Below are 21,790 nucleotides of genomic sequence, written 5' to 3' on the forward strand. Positions count from 1 at the left end.
TAACTGATAAATCACAGGTGGTAGTGGGGTGGGGAGTTGGGGGGGGGGGTGGAGTCTGCTATAGACCACCAAATCAGACAAAGGAAGAGGAGGAGCAGCTCCTTAAATTTCTGTCTATAGTGTGTAGATGGAAATATTGCATTATTGGGAATTTCAGTCTGGGGGACATATGCCGGAGATCTCTTGCTGCCACTTGGTAAAATATCTTTGGAGGTTCTAAAAATATATATAACTTTTTAAAACAAATTACTGAAACCAACTTGCGGTAATTGTACATTAGACCTAATTTAGACAGATGAAGATGAATTGATCACTGAACTAAAAATTTATGGTTGCTCAGGTGTGAGTGATAAGAACATAAGAATGGGCATACTGGGTCGGACCAATGGTCCATCTAGCCCAGTATACTGTCTTCAGACAGTTGCCAGTGCCAGATTCTTCAGCGGGAATGAACAGAACAGGGCTGTTTGGAGTGATCCATCACCTGTTGTCCAATCGTAGCTTTGGGCAGTTGGAGGTTTAGGGACACCTAGACCATGGGGTTGCATCCCTAACCATCTTGGCTAATAGCTGTTGATAGGTAAATTCCCAGAGAACAGGTCCAAGTATTTTTTTGAACCCGGTTATGTTTTTGGCCTTCACAACATTCCCTGGCAATGAGCTGCACATGTTGACTGTGTGTTCTGTGAAGTACTTCCTTATGTTTGTTTTAAACTTGCTGCTTATGAATTTAATTGGATGACCCCTAGTTCTTGTATTATGTGAAAGAGGTAAATAACACTTCCCTATTCACTTTCTCCATACTATTCATGACTGTCATATCCCCCACTTCAGTCATTTCTCTTCCAGGCTGAACAGTCGCACTCGTCTGGATCTCTCCTCCTATGGAAGCTGTTCCATATCCCTAATCATTTTTGTTGCCCATCTCTGTATCTTTTCTAATTCTAATGTGTCTTTTTGGGGATGAGGTGACCTGAACTGTACGCAGTATTCAAGGTGTGGGTATACCATGGATTTATATAATGGCATTATGATATTTTCTGTGTGATCTATCCCTTTTCTAATGGTTCTTAACATTCTGTTTGCTTTTTTGACTGCTGCTGCACACTGAGCAGATGATTTCAGGGAACTATCCATGATGACTCCCAAGATCTTTTTTGAGTGGTAACAGCTAATTCAAAACCCATCATTTTGTATGTGTAGCTGGGATTATTTTTTCCATTGTGCATTATTATCAACTACACTGAATTTCATCTGCCATTTTGTTGCCCAGTCACCTAGTCTTGTGAGATCCCTTAGTTAATTCTAAAGCTGAAGGCAAAGAGTTACAATCTTGAGTAATTTTGCATCGTGTGTGAATTTTATCACCTCACTATTCACCCCTTTTTCCAGATCGTTTATGAAAATTTGTCTGTTTTCATTTGCTGTGTGCAGATAGAACATCAAGTAGTGGGTATACTTGGTGCTTTAAGAAGGCCAGTTTCCAAAGGTGAAAGCCATCACGTGCTAAAATTGAGTGGGAGGAAGTACTTAAATATAATTCCCATTTTTATGTTTAAGAACTCTTTATTAGATGCTTCAAAACACATAATTCCGCAGTCAAGAAAGAAGGCTTATTTGATTTTAAAAAATCCTGTTTTGGAGGGGAGGTGAAAGTAATAAAAATTAGTAATATATAACAAAACATTAGGGAAGCTGAAAGCAAGGAGTACCTGTCAGCACACCAGTTAGGAATTTTAGACAGTTAAGAGAAGCTAAAGATGCAAGTGGAAAAAAATCTATGGCCAGTAGGGTCAAGGACAAAGAGTTCTTTAAATATATTGGGAACAAGCAAAATTCTAGCAATAGGTCTGATGCTAGACAAAGATGATAAATCATCAATCATAAGGCAGAAAAGGCAGAAGTATTTAAATATTTCTATTCAGTATTTGAAAGAAAACAGGATAGTGTATTCTTATCTTAGTGATAATGAAATACATTCTGTTCAGTCAGTAAATAAGGAGTATGTTAAACAGGAACAGTTTTTAACATTTTAAAATCTGCAGGACTGGATAACTTGCACCACAAATATCAAAAGAATTGATGGAAAAGCTCTGATCCATTAATGTTGATTTTTAACATCTTAGAACACTGGAATTTCCAGAGGACTAGGAGAAAGCTAATATTGTGCCAGTATTTGAAAAGGGTAAATGGCAAGATCCAGGAAGCTATAGGCTGATTAGCCTGACATTAATCACAGGCAAAGTCATGGAAAGAATGGTATGGGACAAAATCAGTAAACAATTATGAGGTTGTAGCATAATTAATACTAATCAACATGGCTTAATGGAAAATCTGTCTTGTCAAAATCAGTGTCTTTTGATCTAATCAAATAATACTAATTTTGACAAGTTTGGTTAATAAATTGTTGACATAATATACTTAGACTTTTTTAAGGCATTTGACTTAGTCCTACATGTCATTTTAATTTTGGGAGGAAAAAGTACTATATAAAACTAATATAGCTCATATTAAATGGATTAAAAGCTAAATTACAGAATACAAAAAGTAATTGTAAATTGATGTGTTTTTGTTGGGGTCTGGCAGGTCTCTGTTCATGGTCCAGTGCTATTTAATATGTTTATCAATGATCTGGAAGAAAATATAAGTGCTGGTAAAGTTTGCAGATGCCACAAAAACTGGAGTGATAAATAAAGATGGGGAGAGGTCAGTCTACAGGCCAATGTGGATCACTTGGTGGTAAGGTTGACTTATTCGAACATGCTTTAATACAGCCACTGCAAGTTCTAAATCTAGGAACAAAGAACATAGATTACATTTATAAGAAGGTGCACTGTATTCTGAGAAGCAGCAACTGTGTAAAGGGCTTAAGGGGTCAGGATAGATAAGCAATTGAACATGCCACACAGCATTGTGGTGTGAAAGAGAGCAAAGTACTACTGAAGTAGGAGTAGGGAGGTGGTATTACCCTTTTGTATAGGGCATAAGTGAATTGGGAGCTGAAGGTAAACAAATTCAGACTAGAAATAAAATGCAAACTTTTAAGTGAAGGTAATAATCCTAATAGTTAGTTTTACCTTGGGAAGTAGTAGATTCCCCATTTGAAATCTTTGAGATCAAGACTGAACCCCTTTCTAAAAAATAGGGTATAGGTCAAATAGGTATGAGCTTGATGCAGAAATTATTGGATGAGGTTCTTTGGCTTGTGTTATGGAGGAGATCAGACTAGATTATAATACAGTCCTAGTTTTTTATCTCTCTGCTGTTTATACTTTTCCCAAGATGCACTACAATAGAATTGACGTGATGTTGTCTAAACAATTCTGATTATCAGCAGTGCAGTTCACCAGTCTTGTTAATCTTACTCTGATGTTGTTTAGGAATCAGGAATACAGAACTGCATTGGTTTGCATTTGGAAGGTTGGATTCTGTATAAATGGATGAGTTTAGACTTTCCTTCTTCCAGGAAGGCTTCCCACTTGTCATTGATAGATAGGTGAGTGTGTACTTGAAGCTGTTGTCCAAAGCTTAACCACAGAGCTGTGTAAACAGGGCATCCAGTATTTGTGTATAAAAACTGATACAATTCAGTGATAAAGAAAACGTCAAGATATTTGCAAAAGTGTGGATTGCTCACCTGGTCACACCTAAATTTCTAGTCATTTTAACAGATGATACTAAGCGAAGTAAAGGTTTACTGCACTCAAGTATTTTAAACCTGGTACACTGAACATTGATGCAGTCTTGATGAAATGTCATTGCTGTATGCTTATCAAAGTTGTGTTGATGTCCCTGTGGATTTTATAACAGGCTATTTTATTCAGTGCAATGAACAGAAAAATCATTCTATTTGGTCACTAGATAAAATGTCTGAAATTATCTGATAATGCAGATACTTAAAGAGCATAAATCATGTATGTGACTGAAGTATAATAAATATTACAGTGAATAAATTGTTAATAAAATTGTTCCTACATAGTTGATGGGCCACAGCAGTGCTTATATCTTGTTTGCAAATACTGAGTGCATGGTGGTGAGCAGTGCACAAACATTTGTAGCAAAATTGTGCACTTGTTTTAAAACTTCTATAAAACTGTTAATGAAATTGTGCCTCTTTTAAAGTGGTATATTTTAAGACAGTCTTGGGGTTATCGCTGAAAAATTGAGCTAATTGTAAAAATCTTGGCTTTTGAAGAGTTCCTGGTTTGTTTACTAAGAATTTTTGAAAAAGTAAACAGTCTTTGACTACATATTCTGTGAAAGAAATAGATATTTTAATTGTGTAAATTTAATAGTCAGTACAGTTTCTTGTAGTGATAGACAATAGCTCAATCTCTAGAGAACTTTTAGTTTGGTCACTGTTTTGATAGACCGTTACAGCCTCAAAGAAGTATTGTAATTGGGGACTACTCTATTGCTCTGTGTGGACAGCTTTGAACTAAAAAAAACATTTTTAATCTTAATTAAAAAAATTGCACATGTGTGATAAAATCAGTACTTTTGCTGCTACTGTAGATATCCCCATCTTTTTTTCCCTCTGTTCAGGAGTGATATTTTGCGGTCCATGGAGTCTGCTGGAGGTTCTTAACTCCGGTTAATTGTCAGTGGAAAACTTGATTCTTCTTCGAGTGCTGTCCCTGTGGGTGCTCCACTCTAGGTGATGCTGCGTCCCGGCACCGTTGATCGGAGATCTGTAGTAGCCGTGTCTGGTTGGGACACACGCGCTCAGTTGGTATCTCCCGTCTCATTAGAATCTTCCTGAGCGCTTGCATCCTGCACCCTCCTCAGTTCCTTCTCAACCGTCCTCGGCTGAAGATGGGGCTCGGGGCACTGCTGATCCTCTTCCCTGGTTTCTGAAGGAAACAATTACAAAGAACATAAAAATAGTTAGTAACATCCCAGTTGTTTCCCTTCCTTTAGAATAGTTACTTAGTTTAAAAAAAAAACAAAAACAAAAACAAAAAACCCCCCACAACTTTTTTCTTCAAGTTTGTCTCCCGCTGAGACACTCTCCCCTGGCATTACTAGCGCAATAATGCCAGGGGCTTCAGGATTCAGGAAATGTGCTTCCTGTCAGGACTTTATGCCAAGGTCCAGTGGACACTTGCATTGTGTGAAGTGCCTCAGCGAGACACATGTCCCTGCCAAGTGTGTCCACTGCACGAACCTCAAAAGCAGGGCTTGTGACAGGGACCTGTGGCTGAAAATGCGTCTCATGCAGAAATCTCTGGAAATGGGCAATGGCAAACCCTCTCCCTCAGGCTCCCCGGCCAGGTCCCAACTGACCGGGAGCCCAGCTTCACCCTCTCTGGAGCACAGGCAAAAAGCTCTGCAGCTGCCTATGGTGAAGGGCAGTAAACCCTCTCCCTCAGACTCCCCTGTCAGGTCAGAACTGACCGGGAGCCCGGCTTCACCCTCTCACATGAAGAGGCAAGAAGCCCTAATGTCTCCTCTCAGAGACACTCAAGAGGGTAAAGGGTCTCCCGCAGGGTCTTTACCCTGGGTGTTGTCAGCGCCGAGAGCAGGCAACTCTGACCACCCCTGCACTTCACAAGCAACTCGCAGGGGGCTCAAAAGCGGGGACCCAACTTCCCCCAGTGGGAAGCTCTCCTTGGCACCGGTTCCCCTGGCACTGATAATTGACCCAGTGCTGACAATGCGTTCCACCCTGGTGCCATGTTGGCACCAAGCCTGCCTGCCCCCCCCTTCCCCCCCCCCCCCCAGCAGATTCAGACCCCCTGTGGGGCTCTCACAAACAGCTGTTGGCTCCTGCAAAAGTGAAACTAAAATTACTCTGGGCTGCCGCTCACACTTCAGGCTTTGCAGCACACCAGCCTAGGGAGCAGCAAAAATTCCTGCATCAGCAGGATATCTCTGTGGCCCCTAAACCTGACTCTCTGCTCCTAGACATGGAGCACTCATTGATTGAACGGCAACTCTCACTACCTGACCTGGATACTTTCACTGATAGTGAGAATGGCACACAGCAGCAGGCACAGTTCTCCCTGTCTTAGTCTTCCCCTTGACTGGAGCCATACATACCCCAAGACATGAGGCATCATAAGAATCAGCCTCAGTTCCCCTACTTTGTTCCCCAGTGGCTGGGACCCAACTTTTTCCTACCCGGTGCCTTGGCCTCAGTGGTACCCATGGTCGGCTCCTGCCACTGCTCCTCCTTGCGCCCTTTCTACTGGACCACAAGCTCGTACTACACCTAGATCCCCAGCTCTGTCAACATCTAGAGCTCCTGAACCCCCTCCTGAAGACATGGGATATGAACCCTTCCCGGATTTACCGGCTCCTGTCTTGCTATCAGTCGCAGAAGTCGCCCTCATGCCTCCACCTCCACAGAATGTGGACGCCTTTAAGCAATTCCAGGAACTTTTCAAGAGACTGGCACTCATCCAGGACATCCCTTTGGAGGTAGTCCAGGAGACACAACATAGGCTTCTCAAAATTCTCCAACTCTCTGCACCTTCGAAGATCGCACTACCCATAAACGAAGCTCTCCTAGAACCAGCTGGTACTCTCTGGTGGACCCCTGCCTCCATTCTACCAATATGCAAGAAAGCTGAACATAAATACTACGTGCCCGTGAGGGACGTCGATTTTCTTATTTTCCCAGCCACAATTCTATTGTGGTAGATGGAGCAACGCAGAGAACAAAGCAGCCACACTATCGGCCCACTCCGCAGGACAAGGACCTCAAATGCCTTGACCTTCTGGACCACAAGGTTTATACCTCTTCTACTTTACAATTTAGAATTACAAATTATTCCGCCCTTCTTGCAAGCTAGGACCGTGACAACTACAACAAGCTCTTTGATTTGCCTCCCGTATACTGGAGGACAGGAGAGCGGACTTCAAGTTAGTCCTCGTCAAAGGTCAGTTGGTGTCTAGGATGGCACTACAAGCATCCATGGACATGGCTGATCCAGCAGCCTGCACCACTGCAGTGGTGATGCGCCGCTCTTCCTGGCTCTCGGCATCCGGTATCCCCAAAGATTTGCAGTCCAAAGTGGAGGATCTCCCCTTTGACAAAGATAAACTCTTTAAAAAAACAAACCAAACAAAAAAAACCAAACGATGAAGTCCTTCACACTGTGAAAGACTCTAGAGCCACTTTGTGCACATTGGGCATATACCTATTCATCCCCAGGAGACCATGGTATCAGCCTTATCAGAGGCCCAGCGCACAACAATATCACCGACCCCAGTCCAGACTGGATGACACTGGGAAAAACCGCAACAGACCTCCTAGGTGCAGGCAAAACCAGGCACAACGGACTACTTCCCACCATCAGGTAAAAAACAATTTTGAAGTGCTGGTCGGGGGTCTGCACGACCACCCCTTGACTCTGCCACCTATTTGCCCATTTGGCTACCGCCTTCAAGCTTTCCACCATGTCTGGCAACAGATGACGCAGGACCGCTGGGTCCTGGAAATAGCTCAGTCAGATTACTCCATCCCTTTCCTATCTTCCCCGCCCACCCTTTCCCCTTCCCAGTCCCTCTTTGGGACCCCTCTCACGAGCACCTTCTCTGTGTGGAGATAGCTCATCTTCTCGACCTTGGTGCAGTCGAACACGTACCGACGCAACATCAGGGAAAAGGATTCTACTCCCACTACTTTCTAACCCAAAAGAAAGGTGGGGGGTGGAGACCTATATTGGACCTACACCGACTCCACTCCTAAGACTTACCTGCAAAAGTGGAAATTCTTCCCCATCTGGTGCTTCCCACAGATGCCTAATACTCCAGACTGCAACCCTCTCTGACATCTTAGACTATCTTTTTTGGACTAAAACAGGACAGGCTTTCGCTCAGTTCTATCAGAGTACACCTCCTGGCCCTTACCACCTTTCATGACACTCTGGACGGCTATTCACTTTCACCCACCCCACCATGAAACGCTTCCTCACAGTCCTGCAAAATCTCTACACTGAGATTCATTCACCAGTAGCCTCCTGGAGTGTCAACCTAGTTCTCCGCGCTCTTATGAAACCCCATTTCGAGCCCCTGGCCACCTCATCCCTGCACCACATGTCCATGAAAGTGGCTTTCTTGGTTGCGATAACGTCAACAAGAAGGGTTGGTGAAATAAGCACCCTGATGGCCTACCCTCCCTACACCATTTTCTCTAAATACAAGCTTACTATACAAACCTGCTCCAAATTCCTCCCCAAGGTGGTGTCTACCTTCCACCTTAACCAGTCAATACACTTACCTGTATCCCATCCCAAGCCTTACATGACTCCACAGGAAGCTGCATTACATACCCTCGATTTCTGACGGGCTCTTGCATTCTATCTTGACAGAACTACACCATTTCATGAATCCCCTAGGCTATTTGTTTCTACTACCAAGAGCTCAAAGGGTGACGCTATCTCTAAGCAAAGACTCTCCAAGTGAATCTCGGTCTGCATCAGATCCTGCTATCGGACCCAAAATGTTCAACACCAGAGGGTGTTAGGACTCATTTTACTAGAGCAATGTCAATATCTAGCCTTCCTCCACAACGTGCGTGTTACAGACACATGCAAGGCGGCCACGTGGACATCTGACCACACATTTGCCAAACATTATGCTATCACATGGGATACCATGGCAGACACCATAGTCGGCCATATGGTACTGTCTACCATTGTCCCTCACACAACTCCAAAATCCCACCAACCATAGTGGGTACTGCTTCACATTCATCTAGAGTGGAGCACCCACAGGGACAGCACTCGAAGAAGAAGAGAAAGTTACTCACCTTGCAGTAACTCAGGCTCTTCGAGATGTGTGTCCCTCTGAGTGCTCCACTCCCCGCCCTCCTCCCCTCTACTTTGGAGTACTAGTATGGTTTCTCCATGGTACAGAAGGAACTGAGGTGGGTGCGGGACGCACGCGCTCAGGAAGATTCCAACGAGACGGGAGATGCCAACTGAGCACGTGCGTCCCGACCAGGCACTGCTACCGAAGATCTCTGATCAACAGCGCCAGGACGCACCGTCACCTAGAGTGGAGCACCCACAGGGGGACACATCTGGAAGAACCTCAGTTACTGCAAGGTGAGTAACTTTCTCTTGTGGCTATCATCCATTATGGGGAGCTTACCAAACTGCCATATTGTGTGTGTTACTTTGAGATAGTGTATTTGGAACTTTTAAGAGGGATGTAGTTATAATGTGGTCATTTTACTTGCATAGTAAAACTCACTGCAAGGATAATTTTTTTTAATTATAAAATTTTGGTGTTCTGGAGCTTTTGTGATTGTAGTCCTGTGGCGTTTTTATATATATTTTTTAAGTAGCAAGAAGGATTAAAATCTTTGGCATGAGCAACCCAGTTGTGTTTTGGTGGATTTTTATTGTTTAGCCCAGGCTGTTTAAGATGCCTCTGAGCAATAATGAAAAATAAGCAATTCTAGAGAATTAAATAACCAGGCTTTAATGGATCATTAGCTCTCTGCCTACACCCCTCTCCTTTGTGCTGTCTCTCCCTCCTCCCCCCCCAAAAATAACCCTTCTCGATGAAATCCCTTCAAGGGAGAATGGTATGTTGGGGACACTAGGAAATGTATCTGTGTATTTGTATTCTGAAAATATATAACCACCACAAACCTGAGATCTCTAGATCTCTTGTATCAGCTTTGAGTGTGGCCCTTAAGAAGATAGAGAAATCTTGGGAAATAATCTTAGGATAAAAAATTGATATAATGTAAGCAATATCTACTTGAAGAAATAGGTAATTAATTACATTGTTAATCAGTTGCTTGAGACAGTGTTGCATTTTATATTACAATATGCATTTTAATATTCCTAATAGCATTTTTGAGAGGTAGATATATAGTATATCCTTTGAAGGATTTCTGAGCTAAATGTGATCCAGCTGTGCTCCTCAGGGGATGTCGTCTTCATCTCAGAAATGTATTATAGAATGGATGTATCAACTTTAGGCTCTCTTGTTGTGTATTATCTAAAGAGTGCTTATAATACTGATAACTTTCATTGCTGTTGTGGTACTTAGTTTAGTTAACTCTTTTATGTTTACTGTTAATCTTGCGTCTTCTAATGGTGGCCATAGTTAGCTGGTTATAACCATTGTTGGGTGAAAACTAAGCTTATGACCATTCACTCTCAGGTGTCCCATTTCTCTGGGGACTAATTAGATGTTGTCTTGTCTTTCAAGATAGCTTGGGCAACAAGACTGATTTTCCCTAAAGTAATCACACATTTGTCATCCTCCCAGCTTAGAGCATCTGTGAGAGAGTCGTCTTATACCTCAGATCCACAGTTCTGTTAATAGATCCCTTGTTAAGCTTACAGAGACCCACTTGTAGGATATGGCACTCCTGGTGTTGAGCTGTGGAACTGCCTTGAAAAGCTGTCTTGTATGCACAAGAGAGCTTGTGCGAGGTGAAATCATTGCACTACTTTCTATAAGGGAGTGACCCCCACCCCTCAGTTCCTTCGCCAGTAGTGCAGTGTTAACAGAATTCACCTTTCTGCCCTCAGGGTAGACTTTTCCATAGTCTATCTTATTTTCTTCAGTTAGCTTGTAAACAGTAGCATAGAATAGTTTAACTTACATAGCCCGCCCTTCTCCAGAGAGCCTTTGGCCTCACTGCGATCATGTTGAGCCCTGTAGGGGCTTTAAGAGATGTGCCTGTTATCCATGAATCATACCAAAGACCAACTCCCATGTTCAGTGCCTTCTGTGTCTGGATGAGACCCACTTGGTAACCCATTGTGCAATTCTGTTCTATATAGGTCTTATACCATGCTCATCATGATAGTACACCTCTACCCCGATATAACGCGACCCGATATAACGCAGGTTCGCATACAAAGCGGTAAAGATCCGACACGCTGCTCTGAGCAGTGTGTTAAGGGTGCCGAGCTGGGCCGGGGCTGAGGGGTTGGATAAGGGGCTGAGGGTCTCAGGGGCGGTCAAGGGCTCTCCGACCCCCCCCCCAAGGTCTGGGAAGCAGGAGCTGTGGGGGGGCACTTTTGGGGGCCCCGCAATCCCTAATCCTGGGGGATTAGCAGGGTGCTGGGAGCAGCCCACTCCTCTTCCCTCGCCCTGGCCCCAGCCGTGTCGCTTGGGGGAAGGGATCCCTCCCGCACTCACTGGCAGCGGCGGAAATGAAGCAGCCCAGCACACTCCACCAGCTCCCAGCCGCGACACTCCGCTTCCTGCCACAGGTGAGTGCGGGGGGCGTCCTTTCCCCAACCTCCCTGCACTCACCGGTGGCGGGAAGCGGAGTGCCATGGCTGGGAGGTGGTGGAGTGGAGTGGGCTGGGCCGCGTTGCTCCGCTTCCTGCCGCTACTGGTGATTGCCTGTCGGGGGGCGAGGGGTGTGGATAGGGGTTGGAGCAATCAGGGGACAGGGGGTAGGGGGTGAGGTCCTGGGGGTGATTAGGGACGGGGGACTCTGGAGGGGGCAGTCAGGGAACAAGGAACGGGGGGGGGGGCAAAGCAAGTTCGATATAACGCGGTTTCACCTATAAAGCGGTGAGATTTTGTCTCCCGAGGACCACGTTATATCGGGGTAGAGGTGTATCTGAGTGATATCCAGTAATATATTAAGTATTGTGACTAACGTCTGTCACATGTTTGTTCTCCCATTCTCTCCTTAGGGGGAGCAGTGTATGCAATGGAGTGTCTTTGTTTTGGTAGTGTTTTGCTGTGCCTTCACTCCCCGCACTAGAAAGGAGAGACACTTGAGGCTCTTGGCTCTGTATCTTGGCAGACTCTAGGCCTGTTGAGAATACCAAGATTAGCCTCTGTGCCAAGGTCCTCTGACCCAAAAGGAGGTGGTCTGCTCTGGCCTCAGCACTGCCTTCTATCATGTGCACAAGACTGAACTCTCATCTCCCTTACACTGGGAGCAAATCCTTTGCCGAGCACGACGGGCCCTGGCTACATCTAAAGCAGTACTGAATACCAAACTGACATCACCCATTTAAGTGTTCACATAATCATGTTACATCTGACCTTGGTGGTAAATAAACATTTAGGCAGTCTAAGGAATCTGTCAAATTTAAAATGAAGGATATAGCTTAATTCCCTCCTTTGTAAAGCTCTCCAGCTAAATTCCTTTCTCTCCTCCTTCCTGTCAGGGTAGTTGAGTGCTAAGAATTTGCTCCCAGTTCACTTGTCTGTAAATTCCCTGGTGATAAATTTGTGACTGTTTCTAATGCCTTCAAATTATAAGCTACCTACAGTCCTTTTGCAGATACTTCCTGGAGAATGCTCCCTCATTTGTATTTCCATACAAGAAATCAAATAAGTCAATAAAGTAATGTTTTTTCTTGAGATACCCTACAGATTTTCTTTTATCTGGGATATGTGATCAAATGCAGTCCTGTCCTTACCAGTCTCCACCATAGTTGAATTTTGAACTGGAATTAGAAATTCGAGGCCAAAAATCTGTTGTCTTTTAGCCTCATAGTACACCACTAGATGGTGCCAGTATCTAGCCATCTAGTTATTTTTTTTCCAAGTGAACCATGGAGATTCAAGGTGCTCAATAGGAGGTATCTTTTTGAAGACCCTCCTAAATTTAAGTAGTCATAGAAGTTAAAGTGGACATATTGGAATAGGTCACAAAGTCCATCATTCTACCAATATTCAGTTAACTACAGTATGTTTTCTAGTGCTTTCTCTAGTCTAGTTTTAGATGTCTCTTTGGATGGTACCATCCACATTTTATCCTGAGGAGAATATTTCACAATCTAATAGACCTTGTTGGAAGGCAGATTTTCCTGACATTCATACTAAAACTTGCCCTTTCTTAATGTAAGCGTACTTAATATATTGTTGAAGGCTATTTTCCATAGTAAAAGAGGAAGTTGTCTTATTTTTTACCTGTGCCAACAAAATATTTTATAATGCTAGGAATTTCAATGATTAGCTTTAGTATTAGTGACTTAATATTTAAGGATACTAAATCTGACTATTGTTTACAGGCTGTAACTCTGTCCTGTTGACATCATACAACCATATGATTAAGTATTTGAGTATTTGTAGTCTCAGGTTAGATTAAACTGATTTTTAAAACATGTTAGATTTCTCTTTCCCTCCCCTGAATGGTATTGCTATATGGCACAGTTCTGAAAGTACACTTCCATGCTTCAGCATATTTGGATTTCTTTAAAGTTTAACCTTATCTCTGTATTTCCTGTGTTTATGCTGTTTGGTTTTGGAAAAAGTACAATACCTGCATTTATTCTTAATTACTGATATGTACTCTCAATGTAATTTTTGTGTGAAAATTCCCTTTTTTTTTTTAAATTAAAATGTTTTAATAGCCATTAAATGTAGAGAATGTTTGTATATTTATAATGCTTTAAAGAGAATATAGTATCCATGTTAAACCATTTTTTGTAAATTAATTTATGACCAGATTCACTGGTATGCTTTAGCTTATTTGTGCTATGCTGTCAAGAACCACGGTTTTCCCTGGAGACAGCTTGGCTTTGCTCCCCTAGGAAACAGTGAGAAGTGGTGGCATCTTTAATGAAAACACATCTACAGTCTCACTGAGAGCAATAGAAGATGATGATTATTTAGAAAGAGGGCAGTTCTTTGTGGAATTCTCTATAACAGCACATTTTCTCCATCAGCAGTGGCTTATGAGTACTTTCTGTTATGAAGAATGAAAGCAAAAAGTGATTAATCTTTTAAAAAAAATTTCAGATGTAGCTCATGCATGAGATACGAATGAGTTTTGACTATATGGGAAGTTTGAGTGTGCAATGTTCTGTTATTAGGGACAAAACAGTGGCCTGACACAGATCCTAAATTTCTTAGAGGACCAGTTTTCAATTAGAATTTTGTTTAAACTAATGGATTGACTTGTAAATTCTCATAGGATTTATTCTGTACTCAGAGTAAATGTTATTTTGTGTAGGATATCCTGTGTGTTTCATATATAATAAAGGTATTGAATCTCTTCTTTAAGTGTAAAACTCAGCTCATTCTTAACTATGGAACCATAAGCGGCGCTTTCTTAATGTTTGCTAGATATATAACAAACATTATGAATTTATCTCTGTGGTATAGAAATATACTTAATTTGTTTCATTGCTATGGTGTAGATGCTGATCAATGACTAACCCAAAGAACAGAGAAAGGGTATTCAAGTTAAAGTTCTGCTGTATGATTGTTTTTTTTTAACCTAGTAGACTTATTCCTTAATGTTAATCTTTCAGAAATGTAGCTTTCATCATTCTCAAGACTTCTAGTCTGCCTTTGTAAGTTCACTGGGTTTCTTTGTATTGTTTCTCTTTCCTCACTGCTGTACTTTCCGGCATACCTACTGTGTGATTGGAGCTTGATTGAGCCCTTCCATCAGAACGGTCTGGCCATCCCTCCCAACCCTTCTCAGCTGACACTGCCCACTTGAGGGAGAGTGCACTTAATGCACACACACAAGGGTGTAGAGTTAAGGTTTCACAGCTAACTGTAAATCTGGTATTTCTGAGTGTTTGTTTGAATTTGTAATCTCAATAACATACTTAATATTTTTGCATGTAATTTCCTACTTTTTAAAAGGAGAAAAAGGTAAAAACAAATTGTACTGTGTGCAATTGTAACAATCCCTCTGTCATGCATCATCAATGGAGTTTAAACCCTGAACCTTCAGCACTGTAATAGACTTCAACCACTTCATTTAAGGGAGTAACTATATTAACTGGAAGCAGGAGAAGGCTGCATCCTAGAAAGGAGGAATGGGCCACTGCGACTAGGATGTGCTTAGGGGGAGCTTGGGGTGGTTCTGTTCCCCCTCTCTCCAACATGACATCTGCTCCACCAGTCCCCTAGGTGTTCCTAGTACATTGTGTTCTGTTGCTTTGATGCCAGCATGAACGAAGCACTTTAGAACGTTCGTGTTCAGCTGTTAGTCTGGTGAGCTGCCAAAGTTCTCCTGAAGAACACAAGTGAAGGAAGAGAAATGGTGATTTTCATAAGTTTATATCTCAGCAAAATCTGAATGGAATTTCAGGGGACAAAGAACAGCACTTCTCTAGCCAAAGGGCTTCCCCGCATGCTGAATTTCAAAGGTCTAATGCAAACGAGAGAGTTGCTAGAGGGCAGGATCAGACAAAACGGTACCGTCAGGAGGTAGAAGCAATGATAAGCGCAGATCCTCAAAGACAGCATCGGCCCAACTGCTTAGATACAGTGTACCAAGCATCTAAATTACTCCCATTGTGCTGCCCCCCATTTCTCTAGTGAGGAGGAGGAGGAAAAGGACATTTATTCAGTTTCCCCACAGACCCCCCCGCCTCCCTCTCTTCACATAGGGAGCTACACAAGTCGACCTTTTTGCTTGGACAGGGCATTATGAAGCTAGAGGTGACCAACAGGCTTGGTACAGACACCCATGGGTGCCTCATCCATGTCTTTTCCATTGCCTTGGCCCTACTGGGACCCATGGACTGCATACAGGCAGCAATTTTCCAGGTCCTCCAGCTCCCAGAGAGAGAGGCATTCCCCGTCATCCTTAATAGTCAGACCCCCTGAGCCTGAAAGAGAATCTTTTAAGGAATAGGAAGAGAGACAGGATAAAGAAACTATGCCTGCAACCAATATCTCTTCTTCTTCATCAGACAAAGCAGTCATGCCTTCCCCACCAACAACAGCAGATGATTTCCAGGATGCAATTCTAGGAGCTGTTCAGGAGAATAGCAAATTCTCTTTAAATTCCATTGGAGGAATTGAAAGAATCCCAGCATAAATTACTTGATATACAGTAGAACCTCAGAGTTACAAACACCAGAGTTATGAACTGACTAGTCAACCGCACACCTCATTTGAAACTGCAAGTACTCAATCAGGCAGTAGCAGAGACCAAAAAACCAGAAATGAAGTACAGTACGTTGTTATATGTAAACTACTACTAAAAAAAAGAAAGCAGCATTTTTCTTCTGCATAGTAAAGTTTCAAAGCTGTATTAAGGTAGTGTTCAGTTGTAAACTTTTGAAAGAACAACCCATAATATTTTGTTGAGAGTTACGAACATTTCAGAGTTACAAACAATCTCCATTCTTGAGGTGTTTGTAACTCTGAGGTTCTACTGTACTTCAGACATCAACGTTGGCAAAAATAACTCTACCTATCAATGAAGCACTGTTAGACCCAATTATCTGGCAGACTCTGGCCACAATGCCCCCTACCTGTAAGAAGGTGGACAAGAAATATGTGCCCTGTAAGGACATGGACTTTTTATTTTTGCACCCTACACTGAATTCATTGGTTGTCAACGCTGTAAATGAACATGGAAGATAGCACCATGCTAAAATGATGGCCATATGATAGACTGGAAGAGATTAGATCTATTTGGACACAAAGCATATTCCTCAGCAACTCTGTCAGTTATAAAGCACTTCTGACAAAATATAATCACACAAGTTACTTCAAATTTGAGTGAATTTGAGTATATTCCAGAAGACAAAAAGGAGCAATTTCAGGCAATTGCAAATAAGTGTCAGCTTCTAGTGTGGACTGCATTGCCAGCTACCTTGGATGCGGCTGACACAGCTGCTCATTGGATATTGACAGCGGTGGTCATGCAAAGGGCATCATGGCTGCATCTTTCTGGGCTCCCAAAGGAGTTGGAGGCCAGAGTGGAAGATCTCGCCTTTGAAGGCTCAAAACTATTCCCTGACCAAACTGATGAATCTCTCCACTCCCTAAAAGATTTGAGGGCAACATTTTAAGATCTCTAGGTATTTACACACTGGTACAAAAGAGAAGACCCAGTAAATATCCACACTACACAAAGGTCTTAACCTCCTTCATTTGTCCCACCTCAAAGACATTATGACCCAGCAACGAAAAGACAGAAACCTTCTAAACGTAGACCTCCCCCATCACAACCCTGAACATCTCAACCTATGTATCAAAGCAACAATTTAGAAAATTTGGTCGAAGCTCCAACATGCTACCCCTGCAGACACGTGCTGCAACAGCCTGAATGTTTCCATCAGTTTGACCACCTTGCCTCTTTCTACCCAATGTGGCAGAGTATCACCATGGATGGGTGGGTGTTAGAAATAATCAAGAATAGATGTTCAATCCATTTTACCTCCCTCCCCGTTCTGCTTCAAGGACCTCTCTCATGAGTACCTTTTATGTGAGGAAACGAACCACCTCCTACAAGTAGGTGCTATACAACTAGTTCTGATCCAACACAGAGGGAAGGCTTTTTATTCCAAATATTTCCTAGTGCAGAAAAAGAACAGCTGTTGGAGACCCATTCTAGACCTAAGAGTGCTCAATAAGTTTGTGAAAGTACAACAATTCAAGATGGTTACATTAGCAGCAATAATCCCAGCACTGAACTGGGGGACTGGTTATTGGCCCTCTACTTTCAAGATGCCTGCTTTCATATTACCATTCACCAATCCCACAGGAGATTCATCAGATTCACACCAGGGCAGAATCACTTCCAATACAGAGTACGCCCATTTGGCCTGTCTTTGGCATCCAGGGTATTCTCCAAAGTCCTTGCAGTGTTAGCGGCACACCTCCAAAAACAAGGAATTATGATATTCCCATACATGAACAGTTTCCTACTCAAAGCCCCATCTTGAGATGATGCAGTAATAGCTACACAAAAGACTATGGGCCTTTTCTTATGACTAGGCCTACAAATAAATACTCAGAAATCCTAGTTCACAGGGGCCTATCTCTCTGGAGTGGAGGCCAAAGCCTCCCTTCCAACACACATTCACCACTCTAGTCAGGTTGATCTCCACAGTTCAAACCAGCCTGCAGGTATCAGCCAGAGCCTGTATACAACTACTGGAACACATGGCGGCTGCCACCTTTATCATAAAACATGCCAGACTCCATATGCATTGCATTCAAGGTTGGCTCAGAACAGTTTATGCTTCACGCAGACACCATTTTAAACCATCTCTCAATGCCCTCCACAGTCAAAAGCTCACTTGACCGGTGGACAAACCCCTACAATGTGTGCTAGAGTTCGCTTTGCCCAACCACCTCCTCCACTGATATTGACGATGGACACATCCCTATTGGGAGTGGAGCCCACTTGGGCGACTACACAGTACATGGCAAATGGTCCCCTTCAGAGTCGACATAACACGTCAACCTGGGGGAGCTCAGAGCAGTCAGAAATGCATATTCTCACTTTTTACCACTAATCAAAGACAGACAGACAGACACAAAATAATGACAGACGACATCACTTATATGTTTTACATAAACAGCCAAGGGCACGATCACCCTCCCTGTGCACTGATGCAGTGAAATTATGGAATTGGTGCATTCACCACAGGGTCAATATCTTGGCTACTTATCAACCAGGACTTCAAAACACCATGGCAGACACATTCAGCAGGAAGTTCTCACAAGAACACGAGTGGGAAATAGATACTACGATCCTACGCAAAACATGAATGTGTTGGGGACGTCTGAGCATAGACCTTTTTGCCACAGCTGGGAGAGCAAATGCCCTCAATTCTGCTCAAGATCTCTGGGGGATGCCTTTCTTCTCAAATGGGACAGACATCTATACATGCGTTTTCTCCAATTCCATTAATACCCAGAGTAATACACAAAAAATAAAGAACAAAAAGGCCAAGGTCATTTTGATAGCCGCAACGTGGCCCAAACAGACATAGTTCCCTTACCTTTTATGGATGATGGTATACGGGACCCCCCCCACCCTCCCCATCACCGTTCATCCCATTCCAAACATCCTTTCTCAAGGCTAGATCCATCACAAAAATCTAGAATTCTCCACCTGAAAGCATGGGTCCTTGATGGTTCCAAAATGTCACAACAAGCTGTTCTGAAGATGTAAAAGAGATACTGTTAAATAGCAGAAAAACAGCAATGCACCATGCTCTTCAGAAATGGAAGAGATTCTGGATCTGGTGTGACACTAGACAGGTTGCAGCTATATCCTCTGCTTTACCACTGCTGCTGGATTAGATATCCTGAGTTTGCTGAGAAGCCATTTCGTGGCCAGTACGCGGCCTTCCCCCACAAGATTGATGGACACTCACTCACTATTGGTGCATCGTACAACAATTTTTTTAAAGGTATTTGGAAGCTCTAACTTGAAATTCGAGATCCTACACCACCATGGGACCTTAACCTAGTTCTATGACGCCTTACCGATTTCCCCCCCCACCCCCCCCCCCCCCCCGGCCCTTTAAATATATGGCGATCTGTTGGCTCATACATCTTTCTGTGAAGACTGCCATAAGAAAGGCAATCGCATCCTCTTGCAGGTGATCTCACAGACTTACCTCTTCCCTTTACAATTTTCTTCAAGGATAAAGCCACTTCATGACCACATTCAAAGTTCCTACCAAAAATACCTTCATCCTTCATGAATTCATCTCCCATCATTCTTCCCCAGATTTCACGAGAATAAAAGGGAGGCAGTGTTCCACACACTAGACATTAGGAGAGTGTTAGCCTTCTGTTTAGAAAGGATCAAACTTTTCAAGAAATCACCAAGACTATTCCTTACCATTGCAGAGAGATCTAAAGGATAATCCATATTTAAGCAAAGACTCTCTTAAAATGGATTTCTGATTGTATTAACTATTGCTGTTGTCAACATGACTTGCAGCTCACACTGTACAAGATCACTCTCCACCTCTAGAGCTTCCTTGAACAACATTTAGATTACAAACATTTGTAGAGCAGCGACCTGGGCATCTGTTCACACGTTTACAGAGCATTATGCAATAGCTCAAATCAGCATCTGATGCACTATTCGAATTGACTGTTTTTATCATCAATAAAGAATCCAACTCTGAAACCCAATGTTATTGCACGTGGTGAGTAACATTCTCTTCTTCAAGTATTATCCCTATCTGTGCTCCAGTACCTGCCCCCCTCTCATCTACGGAGTTCTCTGAAACCAGTCTGTATACAAGTAGCAGCCGTGTTAGTCTGTATTCGCAAAAAGAAAAGGAGTACTCGTGGCACCTTAGAGACTAACAACTTCACGAAAGCTTATGCTCAAATAAATTTGTTAGTCTCTAAGGTGCCACAAGTCCTCCTTTTCTTTTTGCGAATACAGACTAACACGGCTGCTACTCTGAAAGATGGGGAGAGCGCATGTGCAGCCCAAATTGGCCCTGCTACCAAAAATCTCTGATTTTAGGCGCAGGACCTCAGACACACCTAAACTGGAGTACCCCTAGGGACACATCTCGAACCTCAGTTATGGGATAAGGTGAGTAACCTCATCTTTCTTGAGTGGTAACAGCTAATTTAGACTCCATCATTTTGTATGTATAGTTGGGATTATGTTTAGAGCCCTGCATGGATAAAAATTTATATCCGCAGATATAAATCGATATCTATGGAATGCAGGGCTTTTCTGGGAACTGCAGCAGCAAAAAGAGGAGAACATGGGGCCGCTGCTCCCAGGAGCCAGCGCCCCGCACCAGCAGCTCCTCCAGCATGGCTGTACCACCCCTAGCCCTGCCCCGTCCCTTCCACGAAGCTGTCTCCATCTTCTGTCTGGGGGCATGCGTGCCGCTTGAACACAAAAGTATGACCAGGGACAGCTGCCAGTGAGCCTGGTGCCTGCTCCAGTGGGTGGGGCTGGAGATGGGACAACTGCGCTGGAGGAGTTGCCAGTGTGGGGTGCTGGCTTCTGGAAGCGGCAGCCCCATGCTCTGCTCCTTTTGCTGCTGCGGTTCTCGGGAGAGTCCTGCGGTTCCACAGATACCGATTTATATCCTCGGATATAAATTTGTATCCGCACAGGGCTCTAATTATGTTTTCCAATATATATTACTTTGCACTTATTAACATTGAATTTCATCTGCCATTTTGTTGCCCTATCACCCAGGTTTATGAGATCCGTTTGTTAGTCTTCACCTTCGGCTTTGGACTTAATAATCTTGAGTAATTTTGTCTCATCTGCAGATTTAGCCACCTTGCTGTTTACCCCTTTTTCCTGATTATTTATGAATGTTAAACGGCACAGGTCCCACTACAGATCCTTGTTGGATGCCACTATTTACCTCTCTCCATTGTGAAATGTGACCATTTATTCCTATTCTTTGTTTCATAGATTAGTAATTGGTTAAAAGATATGAGAGGACCATCCCTCTTATCCCATGAGTGCTTACTTTGTTTAAGAGCCTTTGGTGAAGGACCTTGTCAAAGGCGTTCTGAAAGTCCAAGTATACTATATCCACTGGATCATCCGTCTCCACATGTATATTGGTACTCTCAAAGAATTCCAGTAGATTGGTAAAGCATGGTTTCCTTTTACAGAAGCCGTGTTGACTCTTCCAACCTGTGTTTATCTGTGGCTGGTAATTCTGTTTTATTGCTATCGTTCCAATCAGTATAGTTGCCTGATACTGAAGTTAGGCTTACTGGCCTGTAATTGCCAGGCTCTACTCTGCAGACTTTTTGAAAAGAGGTGCTTTGAACTTCCTCTATTATAATAGCAGTGTGTTCCCTTCATACGCTAAATTGGTTTAAAAAAAAAATTCTTCCTATAATAAACTCAGATGGGAATCATACTTTTTTTCCTCAATCCTTTAATCATATTATGGAATTCGTTTGGGCTCACTGTAAGGCAGTAGGTAAGCCTGTTTATTTTTGCAGCTCGCAGGGTTTCCATATTCATTTAGGACTTTTCAGCAACAGTTGTCAGCTCGGTAAATTCATTAACTAATTTTCTTAATCTGAGATGCATATCACTTGTATCCTTTGAGTAGTATTTATTAATTTAGAAGTGTTCCTTTTATCTTTTAAACAGCTCTATTGAAAATGGTCTTTG

At 42.9% G+C, this 21,790-nt stretch overlaps 1 protein-coding gene and 1 long non-coding RNA gene across 16 annotated transcripts in view; both read left to right on the forward strand.

The window, feature by feature from the left end:
- The window catches only part of KDM6A (lysine demethylase 6A), a 269,102-nt gene that overhangs the window by 42,753 nt on the left and 204,559 nt on the right, over positions 1–21,790 (forward strand). The gene's annotated exons all lie outside the window — the stretch shown is intronic.
- LOC122464066 lies at positions 1,173–15,893 on the forward strand. The gene is made up of 2 exons (XR_006287922.1): positions 1,173–3,496; positions 4,546–15,893. It is a non-coding gene; the product is annotated as an uncharacterized LOC122464066 (long non-coding RNA).

The sequence above is a fragment of the Chelonia mydas genome, chromosome 1 (assembly GCF_015237465.2).
Source record: "Chelonia mydas isolate rCheMyd1 chromosome 1, rCheMyd1.pri.v2, whole genome shotgun sequence".
In the NCBI taxonomy this organism is placed as follows: domain Eukaryota; kingdom Metazoa; phylum Chordata; order Testudines; family Cheloniidae; genus Chelonia; species Chelonia mydas.